Genomic DNA, 24456 nt, shown 5'->3' with positions numbered 1-24456 from the left:
CTGGGCGAGAAAAGCCACACAGGGCAGGAGCTGCTGCTGTGCATCAAGGAGGAAATCGCACGCTGGCTGTCTCCTCTGAAACTCACACTGGGCAATGTTGTCTCTGATAACGGGAAGAACTTTGTGGCTGCACTGCGTCTAGGTCACCTGACACACGCTCCTTGCATGGCACATGTGATCAATCTGGTCATAACAAGCTTCTTAAAGTCATATGTTGGTTTGAAGGGTGTGCTGGCCATGTCCAGGAGGGTTTGCGTTCGCTTTAGACGTTCGTATGCATTTAAGCACGCCCTCCTGGACTTGCAGCGTCAAAACAATCTCCCAGAACACAGCCTGATTTGCGACGTTCCAACACGCTAGAATTCCACCCTGCATATGTTGGACCATCTGTACGAACAGCGGAAAGCCGTGAATGATTTCCTGCAGACGGGCAGCGTTTGGAGCCAGTGTAATCTCGAGCTCAGGCACTGGCAGCTGGTTAGAGACGCATGTCGCGTTTTGAGGCCCTTTGAAGAGGCCACACGATTTGTGAGCCGTGACGCTAGCGGAATGAACGATGTTATGCTGCTGATATTCATTCTGGAGCAAACGCTCACAACGATAAATTAAGCAAAGGATGGAGGAAGGATCACATCTGGCCATGGATGTTGAGGAGGAGGAGGAGGAGGATGAGGATGAGGAAACAGAACCTGAAGAGCTGGATTTGGAGATGGAATCACAGGAAGGGATAGGGGACGAGGCAGACGCACAACATGACAGTGATGATGACGAGTCTGACGACGACCTTGATGATGGACAACCCTGGCAGTATGGGGCGGAGATGGAACCAACCGGGACCTCTGAAATGCTGGCCAGGATGGCGAGCTGTATGCTTCGTTACTTGCGCGCTGACTGTCGTATTGTTAGCATGAAGCAAAGAGATGAGTACTGGATAGCCACACTTTTAGACCCTCGGTATAAAGCCAGAATGGGGGAGTTTTTTGTGCCTTCCAAGAGGGAGGCAAAATTGGCTTATTATCGAGAGAAGCTATGCAGCCAGCTTGTCACGGCTTTCAAACGGCAAACACCTGCTGCAAGCATGTCTGACCGGGGGGCCACTCTCCGCTCCCCACTGTCTCATCGTTCCACCGCCTCTGGCAGAGTTACCTCTGCAATAGGCAGCAGCAGCAGCCAATTCAGTTTGAAAAATATGATGACAACATTTTTACATCCAATATCCCGACCTGACACACATCGTAGTCACCAAAGGGATGTTCACCATCACCAGCACCTAAACAACCAGGTTCACTCGTACCTGGACTGTGCCCTTTCTCCGTCAGTAATCCTGATCCCAGACCCCATGGACTTCTGGGTCAGCAGATTGGATTATTGGCAAGAACTGGCCCAGTTTGCCATGGGTGTACTGTCTTGTCCACCCTCCAGTGTAGCGTCAGAGAGGGTATTCAGCACGGCAGGGGGCTTCGTCACCCCTAAGCGAACAAGATTGTCTGCCAACAGCTTGGAAAATCTCACGTTTCTGAAAATGAATCAAGCGTGGATCGGTGAGGATTTTAAAACCCCTGTGCCTGATGCCACTGATTAGATCTGACACTGCTACTGCCGCCTACTACTACGGGATTCTGTCCTGTCCACTCTTTTTTTAATGTGCCGCTGTTGGTGCTGCTACTACTTCTACCACCAATCCACCCCCAGTGCCGTCTGCTACAAGCAGGCCTGCCCCACCACAGGGCTTTGTCCTGTGACTGTCCAGTCTGTTTTAATGTGCTGCTACTACTACTACTACCACCACCCGTGCAGTCCGTTGGCTACCTCTACTACCACCAATACACCTCCACTGCCGTCTGCTACAAGCAGGCCTGAGGCCAGCCCCACCACAGGGCTTTGTCCTGTGACTGTCCAGTCTGTTTTAATGTGCTGCTACTACTACTACCACCACCCTTGCTGTCCGTTGGCTACCTCTACTACCACCAATACACCTCCACTGCCATCTGCTACAAGCAGGCCTGAGGCCAGCCCCACCCCAGGACTTTGTCCTGTGACTGTCCAGTGTTTTAATGTGCTGCTACTACTACCACCACCCTTGCTGTCCGTTGGCTACCTCTACTACCACCAATACACCTCCACTGCCGTCTGCTACAAGCAGGCCTGCCCCACCACAGGGCTTTGTCTGTGACTGTCCAGTCTGTTTTAATGTGCTGCTACTACTACTACCACCACCCTTGCTGTCCGTTGGCTACCTCTACTACCACCAATACACCTCCACTGCCGTCTGCTACAAGCAGGCCTGGAGGGCTTGTGAAAAGCCATTGCTTGTTGCTTTTACATCCATGTATGGATAAACCCCGGCAGGCATCTGCCACCATAAAGGGTAAATTTTTGGAGGGCTTGTCAAAAGCCATTGCTTCTTCTTTTACCACCTTATATGTATGAACCCTGGCAGGCATCTGCCGCCAAAAATGGTTAATTAGTGTACCTTTTTTAACAATGCATTAAGCATACAACATGCACAAGTGCAGTGGTTTCTGTTAGTTACCACCGTGTCCCATCCGTTTTCCTATAGCCATACATGTTGGCGTAACTTTGACACTAACTTTGCCTTAAAGACAGCTCAAAAGTACTTGGATACACTCATGGGTGACCTAAGAGTGTTATACAGGACTTCTAGGGCTTTTAAACAGTGTTATACACGATTTTTAGGGGCTTTCTTGAATTACAGGTTCGGTCAGAACTAGTTCGGTCCGAATCAAACTTTTTCATGAAATTCGGCGAACCAGCCGAACCAAACTTTTCATAAGTTCGCTCATCTCTAATATAGATATTACCCATGACCCCCTGTTGAAGCTCGCGTGAAGTGCGCGTTAGGGTTTTGGACAGTGTGGTACAGTATTACGTTATGGCATGTGGTGGATAATTTCTTTAAAAAGAATAAAAGAGATCTATTTTGGTCCCTGAGTGGTTTAGGTCCAGTGGCCTGGTCTCCTTTATAAGTTTATAATTTTGTAACTTGTATTTGCTTATATAATAAAGCAATGTGTAGAGGGGGAAAAGGGCGATTATTTTTTTTTTTTGTTTTATTTTTTAACATTTTGATAAATTTTATTCACATTTTTTTAGCCCCACTAGCATACTTGAACCTGCGATCACCTAATCACTGGTATAATACACTGCAATACGTCTGTAATGCAATGTTTGATGCCTGTCAACGTAATGCTGACGGGTATCCTATTAATCCCTGCCTAATAGACTAGTACTAAGATGGCAAACCTGCGGATCATTATTAGGACCCCAGCTACCATAGCAACTTATCAGTACTCCTCAAATGCGTCACGGTGGCGCCGATGATCTGAAAGAGGAAGCCTCTGTAATGACGGGGTAGGGGAAGACAGGTGAGCCCTAATCTACCCACCACTCAGTCTCTGCCTACTTGCACGGCCCGTCCTAGGCGACGGCGTACAACTGGGCGACGGTCCCTACGCTCAATATGTGCATGGCAGATAAACAGACAAGGGTACACAGAAGCTAAGGGAAATGGGGCAGTTGCCCACGGCAAGACCGTGAGCAACAAGAGTAGTGAACGAGTCGAGTCAAACCAGGAGTGTACGAGGTACCAAACGCAGAGCAGGAGCGTAGTCAGTAAAGCCAGGGTCAAAATGAAGCAAGGTCAATAATGATAGCAGGAGCAGCAGAGCCAGGAAACAGGAAAGAATCACAGACAGAGACAAGCAGGAAATGAAGGTATAAATAGACCGAGGGTGGGAGCTAGAACGGTCTGGCCAGGCTGTGATAGGTTCACCCACTCCTGAGCCTACCAGCCTGAGTGGTAGCAAATCGAGTCACTCTATCAGACTTAGGAGCAGGTGCAGACTGATTAACCACGGGCGTCGACACAGAAGCTGTGTCTGGCAGATCTTTTACAGCCTCTCCCTATGTCTAACCACTTATATGTCGCGGTCATTGTTGCCCTAGGCATTTAAGGGGTGAAATGGAAGTAGTACTGCATCGTACATGTATTGCAGTTTGCGAGAATAACTCACCAGCTGTGTCGTACATGTACCGCGGATGTCAGGAAGGGGTTGAAGAACTGCTCTATAGGAACACAACAGGAAATCACTTCTTAACTGATACGGTCTTTCTCTAAATCTGGCCAAGTAAAAAACACAATCGCTCCTCAGACAGCTGTGGATTTGTATATAATATACAAGGGCGTAACTAGGAAAGGCTTGGCCCCATAGCAAACTTTTGACTGTCACCCCCCTGCCCTCCCCAAGGTGCTACACACAGCCCTCCTTGTAGATATTGCCCCCTGTAGGTAGTGTCCCACTGTATATTGCGCCATACAGCCCCCGCTGTAGACAGAGCTATACAGCCCCCCTGTAGACAGTGTCACACCCCACTTGTAGATAGCGCCCCCTACCTGCCCCTTGTATATAGTGCAATACAGCCCCCTGTAGATATCGCTATAAAGCCCCCCTGTAGATAGCGCCATCCAGCTCCCCCTGTAGATAGCGCCATACAGCCCCCCTGTATATAGCGCCATATAACCACCTTGTAGATAGTGCCATGCAGCCCCCTGTAGATATCGGCATTCAGCCATACAGCCCGCCCTGTAGATAACGCGATACAGCCCACCCTGTAGATAATGCCATATACCCCCTATAGATATCGCCATACAGCCCCCTGTAGGTAGTGCCACACAGCCCCCCTGTAGATAGTGCCATAGAGCTCCCCCTGTAGATAGTGCCATACAGCTCCCCCTGTAGATAGTGCCATGCATCCCCCTGTAGATATCTACAGTGGGGGGCCATATGGTGCTATCGACATACAGCCCCCTGTAGGTAGTGTCATACAGCCCCCCTGTAGATAGCGCAATACAGCCCCCAACTATAGATAGCGCCATACAGCCCCCTGTAGATTTCTACAGTGGGGGGCCATATGGTGCTATCGCCATACAGCCCCCTGTAGGTAGTGTCATACAGCCCCCCTGTAGATAGTGCCATACAGCTCCCCCTGTAGATAGCGCGATACAGCCCCCCCCCACTGTAGATAGCACAATACAACCCTCCTGTAGATAGCGCCATATGGTCCCCCTGTAGATATCGCCAAACATCTCCCCCTGTAGATAGCGCCCTACATCCATCCTGTAGATAGCGCCATACAGGCCCCCCACCACTGTAGATAGCACCATACAGCCCCCTGTAGATAGCACCATATGGCCCCCCTGTAGATAGCGCCATACGGCCCCCCTGTAGATACCACCATACGACCCCCCCCTGTATATAGCGCCATACGGCTCCCCCTGTAGATAGCAAAATACAGCCCCTCTGTAGATAGCGCCATACAGCCCCCTCCTGTAGATAGCACCATATAGCGAGCCCCCTTTCCTGTAGATAGCACCATATAGCGACCCCCAAACAAAACAAAAAACCGTCATACTCACCTATGCCCCATTCTCGCAAAGAACAGAGCGAATCAACGCTGACGGGATCCTTGCCTAGACCAGTGTAATCTAGTGACATCATCACGCCGGCCTACGAACGTGGCCTGTAGCCTAGTAAATGGCAGAGTAGGGAGCTACCTCCCTGCTCTGCTATAGCGTTCAATAGTAGCTGCGTCCTAAGCGGCCCCACCGGGCATGGGGGGGGTGACGGCAGGCGGCACGGGCCCCCTCATGCCGTGGGCCCCGTAGCAGCCGCTGCGGCTGCTACAGCGGTCATTAGGCCACTGATAATACAATATATATATATATATATATATATATATATATATATATATATATATATATATACATATATATACATATATATATATATATAAATATCGCAGCAGAGATTTTGCAGGAAAGGAGAAGATGCTAATTTCCCCCTACAAGATGTATAGTTCCTGTTCCTGTGTTCATATGTACTACTGAATTATGCAAAATAAAAATGCTAACGCTTTATATGTACCAGGTATTTTAATATGCCAATCGAATGATTAATATTACTAGTACAGTATAAATTAGGTTTTACAAGACAAATCTTCCTCTTTCATTTATTTAGCCACTTGTGACTGCAGATCTGCGTGTAAACATTTGTGTAAAATCAAATACACAATTCACTCTAATTTAATACCCAGCTTTAATGTTCAGATGCAAATTCTTCTGCATATATTAAACGGAAAGTCCTACATTTATCAAATGCAAATGTCGCTTCATCAGATTTGAGTCCCATGTAATGCTCTCTGTACTGAATTAAACTGGGAAGAAAATGAGGTTGGCTATGTAAAGCACTGAAAAATGGTGTAGTAGAGAAGCAGCTTACTGCAAAGGCCTTCACATGGATACTCTAAAGGTCATTTAATAGTAAAACACCATGCAACTCGAGGAAAAAAATAAAATTTATTCTATATTTTTACGATCTCATATTTGCATTGCTGTGGGTATCCACACAAACAACATTTTGAAAAGCAGCGCAAATCTGCAATATAGTTTGAGCTGAAATCTTGCTGTGGAGGGCAGCTATACATTGAAAGGTGGTAGAAGAGAGCAATAATATAGGCAGAAGTCTCCTCTGTGTGAGTTGCTGCAAGCAGGGCCACCATCAGGGCAGTATGTCTGGTACTCCCATCAGGAGCCCAGCCACAAACATAAAAATAGGGGCCCGTCTGCCACCGCTGCTCACTATGTCCATATAAAATTATCCCCAACGGTAGTTTGCTGAGAGAAAATAACAATCTTTCTCAAAACGACGAGTCTGGTCTAAAATCAAAATGATCTTTTTTGGGTCTGGTCGGGGGTCTAAATTAATTTAAAACTAGATTTTTAGGCTAAATCTTTGAAAAAGGGACTAAACACAGCAAACACCTGACTCACAAATAGTCATCCTACAGCACTCAGGAGAGGGAAAAACCCCTCGTGGAGGAATCCTCTAGGGAACCATGGCTGAAGAATTGCCCTTCTCTTGGGCTTAGAAGAAATATGCTCACATTAACTAATCATAGTCATAATAGAATTGCACATGGTACTAGATATACAATGGCAACATCAAACAAATAACAGATACAATAATACATGCATCATTATACAAGTTTTAGTTAAATAAATAGTTGTAGATTAGTTATTAAAACAGGGTGGATTGAAGGGAAATGTTTCCTCCAGTTCTTCTGGTGAGGGATAGAGGAAGAGAGAGATTAGACAAGAAATGATATCTCTTCCTAAACCTCACCCTCCCCACAGTAAGGGCAGATTCACACGAACGAGTGCAAACTCGGACGTGAAAAAAGGACTTGTTTTCACGTGCGAGACTTGTTTTCACGGTTCCCCATAGACTTGAATCTACAGTGAAGGAAATAAGTATTTGATCCCTTGCTGATTTTGTAAGTTTGCCCACTGTCAAAGACATGAACAGTCTAGAATTTTTGGGCTAGGTTAATTTTACCAGTAAGAGATAGATTATATAAAAAAAGAAAAGAAAATCACATTGTCACAATTATATATATTTATTTGCATTGTGCACAGAGAAATAAGTATTTGATCCCCTACCAGCCATTAAGAGTTCAGCCTCCTCCAGACCAGTTACACGCTCCAAATCAACTTGGTGCCTGCATTAAAGACAGCTGTCTTAAATGGTCACGTGTATAAAAGACTCCTGTCCACAGACTCAATTAATCAGTCTGACTCTAACCTCTACAACATGGGCAAGACCAAAGAGCTTTCTAAGGATGTCAGGGACAAGATCATAGACCTGCACAAGGCTGGAATGGGCTACAAAACCATAAGTAAGACGCTGGGTGAGAAGGAGACAACTGTTGGTGCAATAGTAAGAAAATGGAAGACATACAAAATGACTGTCAATCGACATCGATCTGGGGCTCCATGCAAAATCTCACATCGTGGGGTATCCTTGATCCTGAGGAAGGTGAGAGCTCAGCCGAAAACTACACGGGGGGAACTTGTTAATGATCTCAAGGCAGCTGGGACCACAGTCACCAAGAAAACCATTGGTAACACATTACGCCGTAATGGATTAAAATCCTGCAGTGCCCGCAAGGTCCCCCTGCTCAAGAAGGTACATGTACAGGCCTGTCTGAAGTTTGCAAATGAACATCTGGATGATTCTGAGAGTGATTGGGAGAAGGTGCTGTGGTCAGATGAGACTAAAATTGAGCTCTTTGGCAATAACTCAACTCGCCGTGTTTGGAGGAAGAGAAATGCTGCCTATGACCCAAAGAACACCGTCCCCACTGTCAAGCATGGAGGTGGAAACATTATGTTTTGGGGGTGTTTCTCTGCTAAGGGCAAAGGACTACTTCACCGCATCAATGGGAGAATGGAGGGAGCCATGTACCGTCAAATCCTGAGTGACCACCTCCTTCCCTCCACCAGGACATTAAAAATGGCTCATGGCTGGGTCTTCCAGCACGACAATGACCCAAAACATACAGCCAAGGCAACAAAGGAGTGCTCAAAAAGAAGCACATTAAGGTCATGGAGTGGCCTAGCAAGTCTCCAGACCTTAATCCCATCGAAAACTTATGGAGGGAGCTGAAGATCCAAGTTGCCAAGCGACAGCCTCGAAATCTTAATGATTTACAGATGATCTGCAAAGAGGAGTGGGCCAAAATTCCATCTAACATGTGTGCAAACCTCATCATCAACTACAAAAAACGTCTGACTGCTGTGCTTGCCAACAAGGGTTTTGCCAGCAAGTATTAAGTCTTGTTTGCCAAAGGGATCAAATACTTATTTCTCTGTGCACAATACAAATAAATATATATAATTGTGACAATGTGATTTTCTTTTTTTTTATATATATATAATCTATCTCTCACTGGTAAAATTAACCTAGCCTAAAAATTCTAGACTGTTCATGTCTTTGACAGTGGGCAAACTTACAAAATCAGCAAGGGATCAAATACTTATTTCCTTCACTGTATTGAGGGAGCTGTGAAAACTGACGAAAATAGGACATGTCTTATTTTTCCACTGACCCTCCACACGGTCCATTAAAGCAACGGCCGTGTGAACGGCCCCATTGAAATACATGTCTCCGTGTGATACACGGACGAGTTACACGCCCGTCTGAATAAGCCATAAAGCACATACTCCTCTAAAAGCAGAACCACCTCTGCTTAAATCTGTACAACCTTGACAGACAAAACTGCAGTGCAGGAGTTAAAGGTTCCCCCCGTCCAAAGCCATGTCTCCCTTTGCTTAGTGCTCTGGGGGAATCTTTGCGTTCTTTGGAAGCAGATCTGCTTCTGCAGCTGTTTGCATCCTGTCTCCATGCTATTCCACCCCCCTCAAACTTCACCCCTGGATGAGCCCAGCCTGATGCCATAATCAGGAGCAAACCCAGGATGTTTAAAGGGGGGATTCCAAGTGCGTTGATGCTCAAACTCAAAATCCTCCCCTCCCCCAATCATACTCACTTTGCCAACTTTACTACTTGTACTACATTACTCATTCTAATATATGGTGTTTAAGAGGTTAATAGCACTATTCCGGTATATAGCCCTGGGGGTTTAGCATGGCTTAATGGTTAATATTTAGTATCCATGGTGGTCTAGGATGGTTATGGGTTTATATCTAATAACACTAGAGGTCTAGGGTAGTTTATAATAATTCTATAATAATATATTTATATACTTTATTATTACATGGTTTAGGGTGGTTAAGGAGTAGTAATAGGGTTCTAAGGCATGAGTACCTATAATTTCAATTTAAGAAGGGACGGAATTCGTACAGGGTTAGAGTTCTGTTTTTCTCATACAGAACTTCAAATCCTTTTTTACCCTTCACCCTACCATTCAGTTAAATTATAAAATTATGTCTGCCTGAAGCCGCCACTAGAGGGAGCTAACTGTGTTAGGATTTTTACAGCTCCCACTGAACTCTATAATAAATCAATATGCAGTGAGCACCCCTAGTGGCAATAGAGACTTTTTACTTTTAACTCCATGTTTTCTCCTGAACTTCTTAGAGGGGGTTCCTGGTACTAGGAAACCCTCTTAGGTTCGCCCACGACCACGCTGTATAAGTAGGGTGAAGAGCGGAAGGCTTAGTGAAGAAGTTTAAACTCCAATTTTACGAGTATGCCTACATGCAATTGACTATGGTGTGGTCAACTGAACTCACCCCATCACACAACTATGCTGCCTGGGGATTGCTGGGGCACTTTTGGAGACAAAATTGTATTTCTCCTTAAAGGAGCACTACCACAAAATGTTTTATTCTCTAGCCCATTAGGGAAGGCACATTATGTAAATTGTGATGAAGGTAATCTTCTAATCGGTGGCTGTATTTGTGAGTTATTCATATTCCTCTGGTTCTCAGCTGTGTCATGTGACCAGCAATAGGACTCTCCAAGTGTCACAGCGTCTCATGTGTGGACAGGAAGTCAGTGTTTCTATCCATTACTATCACAGCCGCAATGTGAGTCTTGTAGGAATGAATAGAGAAACTGACTTCCTGTCCACACATGAGACGCTGTTGGAGAGTCCTATTGCTGAGTCACATTACACAGCTGAGGACCAAAAGGGAGTGGACAACTTACAAATATAGCCATCGGTAAGAAAATTACTTTCACCACAATTTACATAATGTGCCTTTCCAACTGGCCAGAGAATAAAAAAATTTGTGGGAGTGCTCCTTTAATATTTTTCATTAAAAAAATTATAGGCAAATCAATGTATTCCTATGGCCCGTGACAGTTAAAATTGGCGCTGCTGTACTACAAAGTTTTTGTGTGATCTTAGCCTAAACAAAGATAACAAATAAGTGCCCGTGACCCATCATAATGTGAGAGATTTGCTGAGGAAAACCTGCCTGAATTCTGGCACAAATAGGGCAAAAAAAAAGTGTTGCACATGGTGTGCACCAAATTTATTGTGTTTTAGACACTCTGCACCTTCCTCAAAACTTTTAGATCGTGTCTAGAAAAGGGTGTTTGGCTAAGAGGAGTTTAAAAAATCAGCAGTTTATTAACAACATATTTTGGGCTAGATAACGAGTAGTATGCCATACCGGTGGTCGCAGTCTTGGATTCCAAGAGGCCAGTGTCCATTGGAGGGGCATCCTCTGTCTGCAATTGTCGCAAGTATTGTCTGAAGTGGTGGCCATTAGCAGAGGCGTTCAAGTGCTGGTGGTTCTTGTCTTACAAGTAGGGGGGAATGACCTATGTATTGTTTGAAAGGGGCTACTGCTCTCTATTATGAAGTATGACCTTGAAAGCTTCAGCGGTTTCTTCCCCGAGCTCCTTTAAGTCCGAGGTTGTCTCCAGGGTGGTATGGCAAGGGGTCAGTGATGCCGGTTCAGTTGGAAGAGCTAGTCGGACAGTGATTACTTGAATGTCATGCTTTGTTAGAGTCAGGGGTGTTGTTATGTGTCACAGACAATTAGAAGGGGACAATAGCCGTTTGATGAGCCATGATGGCATGCACCTTACTGACATTAGCCTCAACATATTTTTGTACTGCCTGAAAGATGGGATAGAGCAGGCTTTGCTTCTCCTTAGTGGGGGTCGGAGCACGGTGTAGGAGTGCCTGCGCTCCTCCTTGGCAGTTCATTGCAAAATAATGGTAGCCAATGTGTTTTGAAAAGAAAAGTAATGGTGGTTATGTTATAAACAAATAAATAAAGCTGTAGCTGACCTCCCACCCAGGGCAGCCATCAGCACCCAACGGACCCGGACAAGTGACAAGACCCACTGCTCTTGGGGGGGCCCACTCAGCTGTCAGGTGCTTTACGCTGCCCAGCTGCAATTTTACTTTACATGGTGACGGGCGCTGCGGCAGACTGGCTAACTGGAGAACTGGAGGACCATCCGGTGGCCCCAGGTGCCAAACTGCATTAGTAAGCTTTGCTTACTAATGCAGAGCAAGAGGGTCATTGGCTCTCTGCCTCGCCGTTCCCAGACGCAAGAGACAACAGCGTTCTGGCGCAAGCAAAGTGATCACGGCACCTTGACGTGATTACGTCACTGCGCCAGTTCAGAATAAGGAGACCGGAGTGACAGGACAAAATCAGCTCATCATGGGAACAGGTAAGGTGAGCTTTTTTTTTATTTTTATTGCCGCAAAGGGGGCCTAACTTCTACTTCCTTTAAATAAAGATACTACACAGTACTTCCTTTTATGGGTGAGGGCAGGGCCGGCTCCAGGTTTATGTGGGCCCTTGGGCGACAGAGCGTTAGTGGGTCTTTTTGCGGTGCAACTCACGCGGCAGCAGTAAAACTGCATAATTTAGACACCGAATATGAAAAGTTAGGCTCCCTTTGTTACCCTATGTATTAGTTGGGCCCCCTTTGTGCCATCATATATTAGTAAGGCCTCCTTTGTGCCCCATAGAAAAGTTATACCCCCTTTATGCCCCCATATAGAAGTTAGGCCCCCAGTTTGCACCGTCATATAGAAATTAGGCCCCCTTTATGCCCCCATACAGAAGTTTGGCCCACTTTATGCCCCCATATAGAAGTTAGTCCCCCAGTTTGTGCCCCCATATAGAAGTTAGGCCCCCTTATGGAAGTTACTATACTGTTAATCTGGTGGTGGGTAATTTGTTCCCTGCAGGCATTATTGGATGCTGAGTGTACCATTATATAATAAACACATTTGAAAGAGCCAAAAACCGGTCCCCAGATGGAGTTGTTTCACAACAGTTTTTCTAAAAATGCTTGCTAAGGTTAGGAAAGATGCTGTTTCATCCCTGCTTGATCCCTCTTCGTTCTGTTGAACTTTGTGGTTTGGAGAGTGGGCTAGAAGAGCTGCTACACATGATTGAAGACAGTGCAATGAGTCCACATATTGTGGTTTTATTATTGGCTTTACTGCGATTTGCAAAAAAAAAAAAAATATAAAAAGCTGTGTTTTTTTGCAAAAACAATTTTTGATGTGTGGCCTCAGTCTAAAAATATCTCGGCTTCCCTCACTCTTGCTTCTCCCATTGCTTCTCATTGTGCGTATCTTCACTTGCCCAGAGCTGTTTTCTCTGTCCCAGAGCAGGACTAAACGGAGGGATAATACATGACAGAAATATGTGCTTCAGGGTAGAATCATTGTGCGTGAACATCCACTGCCATTTGACGCATCCAAAGTAGATTTAAAAAAACTATAGAAATGCCATAAGAGCTGAATGAGTAATTGTCTCATGACAGAGGCATGTCCAAAAAAAGAATACATTTAATTTCAGGAATAATTGCCCTGAGGGAATGTGTATACATTACATGTGTGTCGTGGGACTACCCTTTTAAGAAATTATCTTTTAACTGCTCCCATAAGGTTGCCCATGGAGGCAGCCGAGATCTTAATATATTATTATATAGTGCCTCAAAAAGTATTCACTCCCTTGGACTCTTTTATTTGATTTACTGCGTGGCAACACTAAATCACAGTGGATTTTATTGTGGTTCAGACTTGGCTATTATCATCAGCTATGATTTCTCTAAAGACGCAGTGCTAGGAAATACTCCTAGAATTGCTTCGATGAAAAATCACATTGCATGTAAGAACCTCAGTACATGTAATTTTTTCACCTTTTTCCCAATAGACATTGATGGAGAAAATTATATTAAGACTACAAAGAATAATACATTGGATATGCTGTAGTTTAAAAACAAAATAATATGCCCTGAAAATCATGTGTTTTTGAAATATAAAAAGTGAATGAGAATTTTACAAATCTTCACACTTAGGGGGAGTTCAAACAGAGTTTTTTGACGCGGAAACAGCGCCAAAAAACGTCCGAAAGTGCCTCCTATTGATTTCAATGGGAGGCGGAGGCGTTTTTTTTCCCACGAGCGGAAAAACCGGCTCACGGGAGAAATTAGGGACATGCCCTATTTTCGGCCGTTTACGCCTCTGACCTCCCATTGACATTTATGGGAGGCAGAGAAAGCGTATTTCACGGCATTTTATGCCCATGTCGCTCAATGCCCGCGGACGAAAAACGCAGCAAAAATCAGCGTGCAGGCGGAGTAAAATCTGCCTCAAAATTCCAAATGGAATTTTGAGGCAGATTTTCCTCCTGCAAAAAACTCAGTGTGAACTCACCCTTATATTATATCGCACTACTGTTCTCTTTAGAGATACACTCCGGGCAAAAATTTCTACCCCCTACAACTTAAAAAACCAAAACATTTCCAGTCACATTTTGTTTGACCTGTACCTAACCAAATGGCACTCCTGGTAGGCTGCAGGACATTGTGCCCTACAACGCTCTCAATATATTATATATGCAGTATGGAGCTTTGTTTAACACTGGTCAATAGAAAATATTTTTCATTGCAAAGTGATAAAAATATCTAATAAACTGTAACATACACTATATGGTCATCTGTCCTAATTATTGATTACAGGCATTTCAGCTACATCCACTGCAAACAGGTGCATAAAATAAAGCACACAGTCATGTAATCTGCATAGACAAATATTGGTAGTAGCGATACCAATAAGGCAACCCTCTGTCCTGTATGGGGGAAACTATGCAGCTGAATAAACTAAAAAACTCAGTTCACACAGTGTTCTCAGTGCTGATTTTGACGTGGAAACTGCATCGGAATTAGCTCCAAAAAAGTGTCAGAAATCGTTGATTTTAATGGGACGCAGAGAAAGGGCAAAAAGCCACGGCGCCACTTGGTGTGGATCAAAGAAGGTGTAGGTGAGAAAAAGAAATAATAAATGCTCACCGTTAGGTTGGAGGAGTAGAATGGAGAAAACCACGAAAAAGCTGCTGCCAGATCCGATGCCGGTTGCCGAGGTAACCGCTTGATTATGATGAGTGCAGAGTGAAATAAAATAAAAATAGGATCTATGTTGGCGCTGCTGCGTGGTGTAGACAGGATGAGATCCAAGAGCCAGGTAAACGTAAAATAATTTATTGCTATGCAACGCGTTTCAACGCCGAACTGGCGTTTTCATCAGGCATGAGGAGTACAAAAGAAAGGGCATGTATTTATACAGAAAACAAGTCATCTGATTGGGGCCAGTTCAGACTGGGTAATTGGGTAAAAAAAACCGCCAAAAAAACATCAGGGGAGGGGGGAGGGAGGGGGGCAGAGGGAGTGGGTTCAAAGTTCAAAATTACAGATACTTGTAATGACATTTACTGGTGTTAATTCATAAAAACGTATATACATAATAAAACAATTAAAAGACGAGCTGTCACGGTAAGGTGTTCACTTTGTAGTGTGTCAGTGTAGAAGGACGGCTGAACAAAGTTTTGTTTGCGGGGGGCAGAAAGAAATTTTTATTAATGAAAAGTTATCGGGAAGGAATAGGTGGTGAGTAGGTAGTGACTCGGATGATGATTACTTGCTTGTTTATTTATTTTAAACATAAGATGTTGTGTCACTGCAATATACGTGTTTACGTGTGTGGGGGAAATTTGTTGTCTGTTGCCAAGGAGACCACTTGTATTACGGTGGCCGACGTGGTCCAGAGCGGGGTGGAACGGGTGGAACGCACGGTGACCCGCAAGATGCCAAGCATCGCCGGACGGTGCTGCAGGGGAAAAGAAAGGGGGAGAAAAAAGAGAGACGAGCTGTCACGGTAAGGGGTTCACTTTGTAGTGTGTCGGTGTAGAAGGACGGCTGAAAAAAGGTTTGTTTGCGGGGGGCGGAAAGAAATTTTTATTACTGAGAAAGTTATCGGGAAGGAACAGGTGGTGAGTAGGTAGTGACTCGGATGATGATTGTTGCTTACTTGTTTATTTGTTTTAGACATAAGATGTTGTGTCACTGTAATATGTGTTTGCGTGTGTGGGTGAAATTTTGTTGTCTGTTGCCAAGGAGACCACTTGTAATACGGTGGCCGACGTGGTCCAGAGTAGGGTGGAACGCACGATGACCCGCAAAACGCCAAGCATCGCCGGACGGTGCTGCAGGGGAAAAAAAGGGGATGATGAAAAGAGAGGAAGGGGGAGATTGAGGTAAGTATAGATGAAGTGCAAATAATAAAGTAATGTTTTTGATGTTTGTAGTAACAGAATGTTAGTGTTATGTGTAGTGGTTTGTTATTGTTATTGTTTTGGTTTTGTAGTTTGTTGATTTAACCCCTTAATGACCGGGCCATTTTGCACGTTAATGACCAAGGATTATTTTTTGTTTTTCCACGGTCGCATTCCAAGAGTCGTAACTCTTTTTTTATTCCGTCGACATAGCCGTATAAGGGCTTGTTTTTTCCGGGACGAGTTGTATTTTGTAATTGTACCATTTTTAGATGCTTATAACATATTGATTAACTTTTATTAACTTTATTTTAGGAGAGAATTGAAAATAAGCAGCTATTCCAGCATTAATTTTCACGTTATAAATTTACGCCGTTTACTATGCAGCGTAAATAACATGTTAACTTTATTCTATGGGTCGGCACGATTACGGGGATACCAAATGTGTAAAGGTTTTATATGTTTTTTCTACGTTTGCACAATAAAAACCCTTTTAGAAAAAAATTACTTGTTTTTGCATCGCCGCGTTCCAAGAGGCGTAATTTTTTTATTTTTCCGTCGATGTGGCCGTACGTGGGATTGATTTTTGCGGGACAATGTGTAGTTTTCATTAGTACTATTTTGGGGTACATAGGACTTATAGATGAACTTTTATTTTATTTTTTATGGGGGGAATGGGAGAAAAGAGAGAATTTTGCCGTTGTTTTTTGCGTTTTCTTTGGACGCCGTTCATCCGGCGGTTTAATTAATGTGTTCATTTTATTGGTCAAGTTGTTACGATCGCGGGGATACCATATATGTGTATGTGTGATTTGTTTTGACCGTTTTATTAAATAAAACCACTTTTTGGGGCAAAAAAGTAGTTTTATTTGACTTTGACTGTAATTTTTTTTATTTTTTTTTTCACAAACTTTATTTAACGGTTTTACTTTTTTTTTTTTAGTCCCACCAGGGGACTTCACTATGCGATATGCCGATCGCATATATAATGCTTTGGTATACTTCGTATACCAAAGCATTATTGCCTGTCAGTGTAAAACTGACAGGCAACCTGTTAGGTCATGCCTCTGGCATCGCCTAACAGGCAGATGCTGAAGACAGACCTGGGGGTCTTTGTTAGACCCCCGGCTGTCATGGAAACCCGACGGCGACCCGCGATTTGTTTGCGGGGGCGCCGATCGGGAGACAGAGGGAGTTCCCCCCTCTGTCAAACACATTAAATGCCGCTGTCACTGTTGACAGCGGCATTTAATGGGTTAAACTGCCGGAATCGGCGCGTGCTTCGATTCCGGCAGTTGCAGCAGGAGCCAGGCTGTGTATAACAGCCGTGCTCCTGCCGCTGATCGCGTGGGTAAACTGTCAGTACCCGCGCGATCACAGGACGGATATATCCGTCCTCCTGCGCGAACTAGCAGCTGCTGAGGACGGATATATCCGTCCTTCGGCGTTAAGGGGTTAAGGGATCACTTGACCGATCAGAAAAATTCTAGAGGGTAAGAATGGGTTTTGCTGAAGCAGTAATCGAATTTGAAAAATGAAAGAATGGTTGTAAGTGACTTTTGGATTTGTTTTAAAGTTATTTCAGGGGGGGGGGGGGTCAGAGGTCAGCAGCGTATTGAGGTTTTTTGGTTTTTTGAAAAAACACAGGGGGTTGTCTGGTTGTTGTGAGAGTACTCACTGGTTGTTATCAAATATAGAGGCAAATGAAGGAGTAAAAGTTGCGTGTAGGGGCTGTTTTATTGAGATGTATAGGTTTGTGGATATGGAATTGAGATTTATGTTTACTGATATTTAGATGTTTGAGATTGGTTCAGTGGTTAGTCTAAGGATGACTCTGTGATGTCGTTTAGACCCAGTGGGTATAATGTGTTCATTTTAAAGATCCAGTAGTTTTCCCTTTGTTTGAGTTTGTTGAATCTGTTCGGAACGTCAGGATGGATATATTCAATGGGTGTGATTGTGATTTTATTGAAATCGCGCTCATGTGTCTGAAAGAAGTGACGGGATACACTGTGTTTAAGATATCCAGAGTTGATGTTGAACCGGTGGTTATTAACTCGGGTTCTTAGGCATTGGGTGGTTCTGCCAATGTACTGTAATTTACACGGGCACTCTAGGAGGTATATGACATATGAGCAGCCGCAGTTGAGGAGAGTTTGGATAGTGAATGTTTCATTGGTGACGGTGGAGGTGTAGGTGTATTTTTTGTGGCTTATGTTATTGCAGCAGAGGCAGCGTGGGTGTCCACATTTGTAGGAACCTTTGAGGTTTGAAAGAAAGTTTGTGTGTGTTGCTGAAGGTTTCTTTATTCTGCTGGGAGCTAGGATATTTTTGAGGGTTAGGGATCGTCTGAATGTGATGTTTGGTTTGTCTGGTAACGTGTCCTTAAGGTGTGGATCGTTTTTAAGGATGTGCCAATGCTTGGAGAGAATGTCCCTAATTGTTTTGTTGCCTCTATTGTAAGTGGTGATGAAATTGGGGTTGCTCTGGACAGATTTGAGTTTCTTGACGGAGGGGGTTAGACAGGATTTTTGTGTGAGTTTTGAGGCTTGTGATTTTGCGCCTTTGATAAGGTTTATGGGAAAATGTTTGTCTTTAAATCTTTTTTCCAAGGTTAGGCACTCCCTGTTGAAGTCATTATTGGTGCTGCAGTTTTTCCTTATCCTCCTAAATTGTCCAAAAGGAATATTTTTGAGCCATGGGCGGTAGTGGGCGCTTCTAAAGTCAATGTAGCTATTCACATCTACTAGTTTAAAATGTGTTTTTGTCGTAAATCGGTTGCTGCGGTTATCATAGTTGATGGTAAGGTCTAGGAAATCTATAGAGGTAGGGGAGAAGGTGTGTGTGAATGATAGCTCGTAGTTATTGTTATTCAATGTTTCAATGAAGCGAGTCGCTTCCTCCTCAGTGCCTTTCCATACTATAAACAGGTCATCGATGTATCTTTTATAAAGCAATATGTTGTTTTTATAGGGGTGTTCGCCATGAATGTGTGTCCTTTCGAAGGAGCCCATGTATAGATTGGCATAGGAGGGTGCGAAGCGGGTGCCCATAGCACAACCTTTAATTTGGTGGTAAAAGCTACTGTTGAAGGTGAAGATGTTGTGTTTGAGGATAAATTCGATGCAATTGGCTAGGAAGTCTACTTGGGGTTCGGGAATTGAGTCAATGGATGAGAGGAATGAATGGGTTACTTCTATGCCTTTGTTATGGGGGATGTTACTATACAGTGCAGTGACGTCTGCTGTTAGAAAACTGATTGGGGATATTGAAGGGTCAAACTTTAGGTCATTAAGGTCTCTGATTAGCTGTGTGGAATCCTTGAGGTGGGATGGTAGGGTGAGGACAAGGGGTTGGAGGTGGAGGTCGATGAAATGTGAAAGGTTACTTGTGAGGGAGTCAATTCCCGAGATGATGGGGCGTCCGGGTGGATCAGTGAGTGATTTATGAATTTTTGGTAGGTGGTAAATGAAGGGCATATTAGGAAAGGTGACAGATAAAAAACGCTTCTCCTTTTTATTTAATAATCCTAATTTGGCAGCTGGCTCAATAAGGTCTTTGTATTCTTGTGTGTATATGGATAGTGGGTTGGAAGTGAGTTTACTGTAGAAAGAGGTGTCGCTGAGGATCCTCGTGGTCTCATCAAAGTATTGGTTCCTATCCTGGATGACAATACCCCCCCCTTTGTCGGCTGGGCGAATAATGATATCTTGGTTCTTTTGAAGATTTTTCATGGCTCTTCTTTCGTGGGTAGTTAGGTTGTCAATGTAGTGGGATGGTAGGTCTAGTGTCCTGAATTCGTTGCTAACCAGGGATGAGAAGGTTTCTATCATTGGTCCCTGGTGATGGGTCGGGTAATAATTAGATTTGGGATGGACTTCCACTGGGATGGCATTGAGTGTGGGAGAGTTTTCAGGTGGTTCAATAGTTGGGCCTGGGGTGGTGGTGGATTTGATCATAGCAAAGTGTCTGGTGAGTGTGAGTTTTCTTATGAACCTGTTAAGGTCCATAAAGAGTTCAAAATTGTTAGTTGATGCTGTGGGGCAGAAAGAAAGGCCTCTATTCAGAAGGCTGTGTTCAGAACTGTTTAGGATGTATGATGACAAATTGAATAATTTTACTGTTGGACCAGGTTCCTCTTTTTGTTGTGTGATAGATGTCGGTTTGGTGCGTCTGGTGCCTCCTCTCCGTCCTCTAGGTCTATGTCTAGTTTTCTTTTGGTTGAAATTTTTTGGATTTTTGGGAAGAAATGGGTTATGGTCTGGGCTTTGGGGCTCATGATGTAGGGGATCTTGACCTTAAACTAGACATAGACCTAGAGGACGGAGAGGAGGCACCAGACGCACCAAACCGACATCTATCACACAACAAAAAGAGGAACCTGGTCCAACAGTAAAATTATTCAATTTGTCATCATACATCCTAAACAGTTCTGAACACAGCCTTCTGAATAGAGGCCTTTCTTTCTGCCCCACAGCATCAACTAACAATTTTGAACTCTTTATGGACCTTAACAGGTTCATAAGAAAACTCACACTCACCAGACACTTTGCTATGATCAAATCCACCACCACCCCAGGCCCAACTATTGAACCACCTGAAAACTCTCCCACACTCAATGCCATCCCAGTGGAAGTCCATCCCAAATCTAATTATTACCCGACCCATCACCAGGGACCAATGATAGAAACCTTCTCATCCCTGGTTAGCAACGAATTCAGGACACTAGACCTACCATCCCACTACATTGACAACCTAACTACCCACGAAAGAAGAGCCATGAAAAATCTTCAAAAGAACCAAGATATCATTATTCGCCCAGCCGACAAAGGGGGGGGTATTGTCATCCAGGATAGGAACCAATACTTTGATGAGACCACGAGGATCCTCAGCGACACCTCTTTCTACAGTAAACTCACTTCCAACCCACTATCCATATACACACAAGAATACAAAGACCTTATTGAGCCAGCTGCCAAATTAGGATTATTAAATAAAAAGGAGAAGCGTTTTTTATCTGTCACCTTTCCTAATATGCCCTTCATTTACCACCTACCAAAAATTCATAAATCACTCACTGATCCACCCGGACGCCCCATCATCTCGGGAATTGACTCCCTCACAAGTAACCTTTCACATTTCATCGACCTCCACCTCCAACCCCTTGTCCTCACCCTACCATCCCACCTCAAGGATTCCACACAGCTAATCAGAGACCTTAATGACCTAAAGTTTGACCCTTCAATATCCCCAATCAGTTTTCTAACAGCAGACGTCACTGCACTGTATAGTAACATCCCCCATAACAAAGGCATAGAAGTAACCCATTCATTCCTCTCATCCATTGACTCAATTCCCGAACCCCAAGTAGACTTCCTAGCCAATTGCATCGAATTTATCCTCAAACACAACATCTTCACCTTCAACAGTAGCTTTTACCACCAAATTAAAGGTTGTGCTATGGGCACCCGCTTCGCACCCTCCTATGCCAATCTATACATGGGCTCCTTCGAAAGGACACACATTCATGGCGAACACCCCTATAAAAACAACATATTGCTTTATAAAAGATACATCGATGACCTGTTTATAGTATGGAAAGGCACTGAGGAGGAAGCGACTCGCTTCATTGAAACATTGAATAACAATAACTACGAGCTATCATTCACACACACCTTCTCCCCTACCTCTATAGATTTCCTAGACCTTACCATCAACTATGATAACCGCAGCAACCGATTTACGACAAAAACACATTTTAAACTAGTAGATGTGAATAGCTACATTGACTTTAGAAGCGCCCACTACCGCCCATGGCTCAAAAATATTCCTTTTGGACAATTTAGGAGGATAAGGAAAAACTGCAGCACCAATAATGACTTCAACAGGGAGTGCCTAACCTTGGAAAAAAGATTTAAAGACAAACATTTTCCCATAAACCTTATCAAAGGCGCAAAATCACAAGCCTCAAAACTCACACAAAAATCCTGTCTAACCCCCTCCGTCAAGAAACTCAAATCTGTCCAGAGCAACCCCAATTTCATCACCACTTACAATAGAGGCAACAAAACAATTAGGGACATTCTCTCCAAGCATTGGCACATCCTTAAAAACGATCCACACCTTAAGGACACGTTACCAGACAAACCAAACATCACATTCAGACGATCCCTAACCCTCAAAAATATCCTAGCTCCCAGCAGAATAAAGAAACCTTCAGCAACACACACAAACTTTCTTTCAAACCTCAAAGGTTCCTACAAATGTGGACACCCACGCTGCCTCTGCTGCAATAACATAAGCCACAAAAAATACACCTACGCCTCCACCGTCACCAATGAAACATTCACTATCCAAACTCTCCTCAACTGCGGCTGCTCATATGTCATATACCTCCTAGAGTGCCCGTGTAAATTACAGTACATTGGCAGAACCACCCAATGCCTAAGAACCCGAGTTAATAACCACCGGTTCAACATCAACTCTGGATATCTTAAACACAGTGTATCCCGTCACTTCTTTCAGACACATGAGCGCGATTTCAATAAAATCACAATCACACCCATTGAATATATCCATCCTGACGTTCCGAACAGATTCAACAAACTCAAACAAAGGGAAAACTACTGGATCTTTAAAATGAACACATTATACCCACTGGGTCTAAACGACATCACAGAGTCATCCTTAGACTAACCACTGAACCAATCTCAAACATCTAAATATCAGCAAACATAAATCTCAATTCCATATCCACAAACCTATACATCTCAATAAAACAGCCCCTACACGCAACTTTTACTCCTTCATTTGCCTCTATATTTGATAACAACCAGTGAGTGCTCTCACAACAACCAGACAACCCCCTGTGTTTTTTCAAAAAACCAAAAAACCTCAATACGCTGCTGACCTCTGACCCCCCCCCCCCCTGAAATAACTTTAAAACAAATCCAAAAGTCACTTACAACCATTCTTTCATTTTTCAAATTCGATTACTGCTTCAGCAAAACCCATTCTTACCCTCTAGAATTTTTCTGATCGGTCAAGTGATCCCTTAAATCAACAAACTACAAAACCAAAACAATAACAATAACAAACCACTACACATAACACTAACATTCTGTTACTACAAACATCAAAAACATTACTTTATTATTTGCACTTCATCTATACTTACCTCAATCTCCCCCTTCCTCTCTTTTCATCATCCCCTTTTTTTCCCCTGCAGCACCGTCCGGCGATGCTTGGCGTTTTGCGGGTCATCGTGCGTTCCACCCTACTCTGGACCACGTCGGCCACCGTATTACAAGTGGTCTCCTTGGCAACAGACAACAAAATTTCACCCACACACGCAAACACATATTACAGTGACACAACATCTTATGTCTAAAACAAATAAACAAGTAAGCAACAATCATCATCCGAGTCACTACCTACTCACCACCTGTTCCTTCCCGATAACTTTCTCAGTAATAAAAATTTCTTTCCGCCCCCCGCAAACAAACCTTTTTTCTGCCGTCCTTCTACACCGACACACTACAAAGTGAACCCCTTACCGTGACAGCTCGTCTCTCTTTTTTCTCCCCCTTTCTTTTCCCCTGCAGCACCGTCCGGCGATGCTTGGCATCTTGCGGGTCACCGTGCGTTCCACCCCGCTCTGGACCACGTCGGCCACCGTAATACAAGTGGTCTCCTTGGCAACAGACAACAAATTTCCCCCACACACGTAAACACGTATATTGCAGTGACACAACATCTTATGTTTAAAATAAATAAACAAGCAAGTAATCATCATCCGAGTCACTACCTACTCACCACCTATTCCTTCCCGATAACTTTTCATTAATAAAAATTTCTTTCTGCCCCCCGCAAACAAAACTTTGTTCAGCCGTCCTTCTACACTGACACACTACAAAGTGAACACCTTACCGTGACAGCTCGTCTTTTAATTGTTTTATTATGTATATACGTTTTTATGAATTAACACCAGTAAATGTCATTACAAGTATCTGTAATTTTGAACTTTGAACCCACTCCCTCTGCCCCCCTCCCTCCCCCCTCCCCTGATGTTTTTTTGGCGTTTTTTTTTACCCAATTACCCAGTCTGAACTGGCCCCAATCAGATGACTTGTTTTCTGTATAAATACATGCCCTTTCTTTTGTACTCCTCATGCCTGATGAAAACGCCAGTTCGGCGTTGAAACGCGTTGCATGGCAATAAATTATTTTACGTTTACCTGGCTCTTGGATCTCATCCTGTCTACACCACGCAGCAGCGCCAACATAGATCCTATTTTTATTTTATTTCACTCTGCACTCATCAATGGGACGCAGAGGCATTTTTTCCCCCTGCAACTTTCGGCTGCTCACAGGGAAAAAAGCAGCATGTCCTTTCTTGCCGTGGTTTCCGTTTCTGGTCTCCATTTGAAATCAATAAGAGGCAGATAAAAAACAGTGGCGCTCTATTCTGAGCGTTTTTTCTAGCTTAAAAAGTGTAAAAAAAAGCGCTGCCAGTTTAAAATCGGCCTTAAAATTCC

The sequence above is a fragment of the Rhinoderma darwinii genome, chromosome 3 (genome assembly GCF_050947455.1).
Source record: "Rhinoderma darwinii isolate aRhiDar2 chromosome 3, aRhiDar2.hap1, whole genome shotgun sequence".
In the NCBI taxonomy this organism is placed as follows: Eukaryota; Metazoa; Chordata; class Amphibia; order Anura; family Rhinodermatidae; genus Rhinoderma; species Rhinoderma darwinii.
This window is presented reverse-complemented; position numbering follows the sequence as displayed.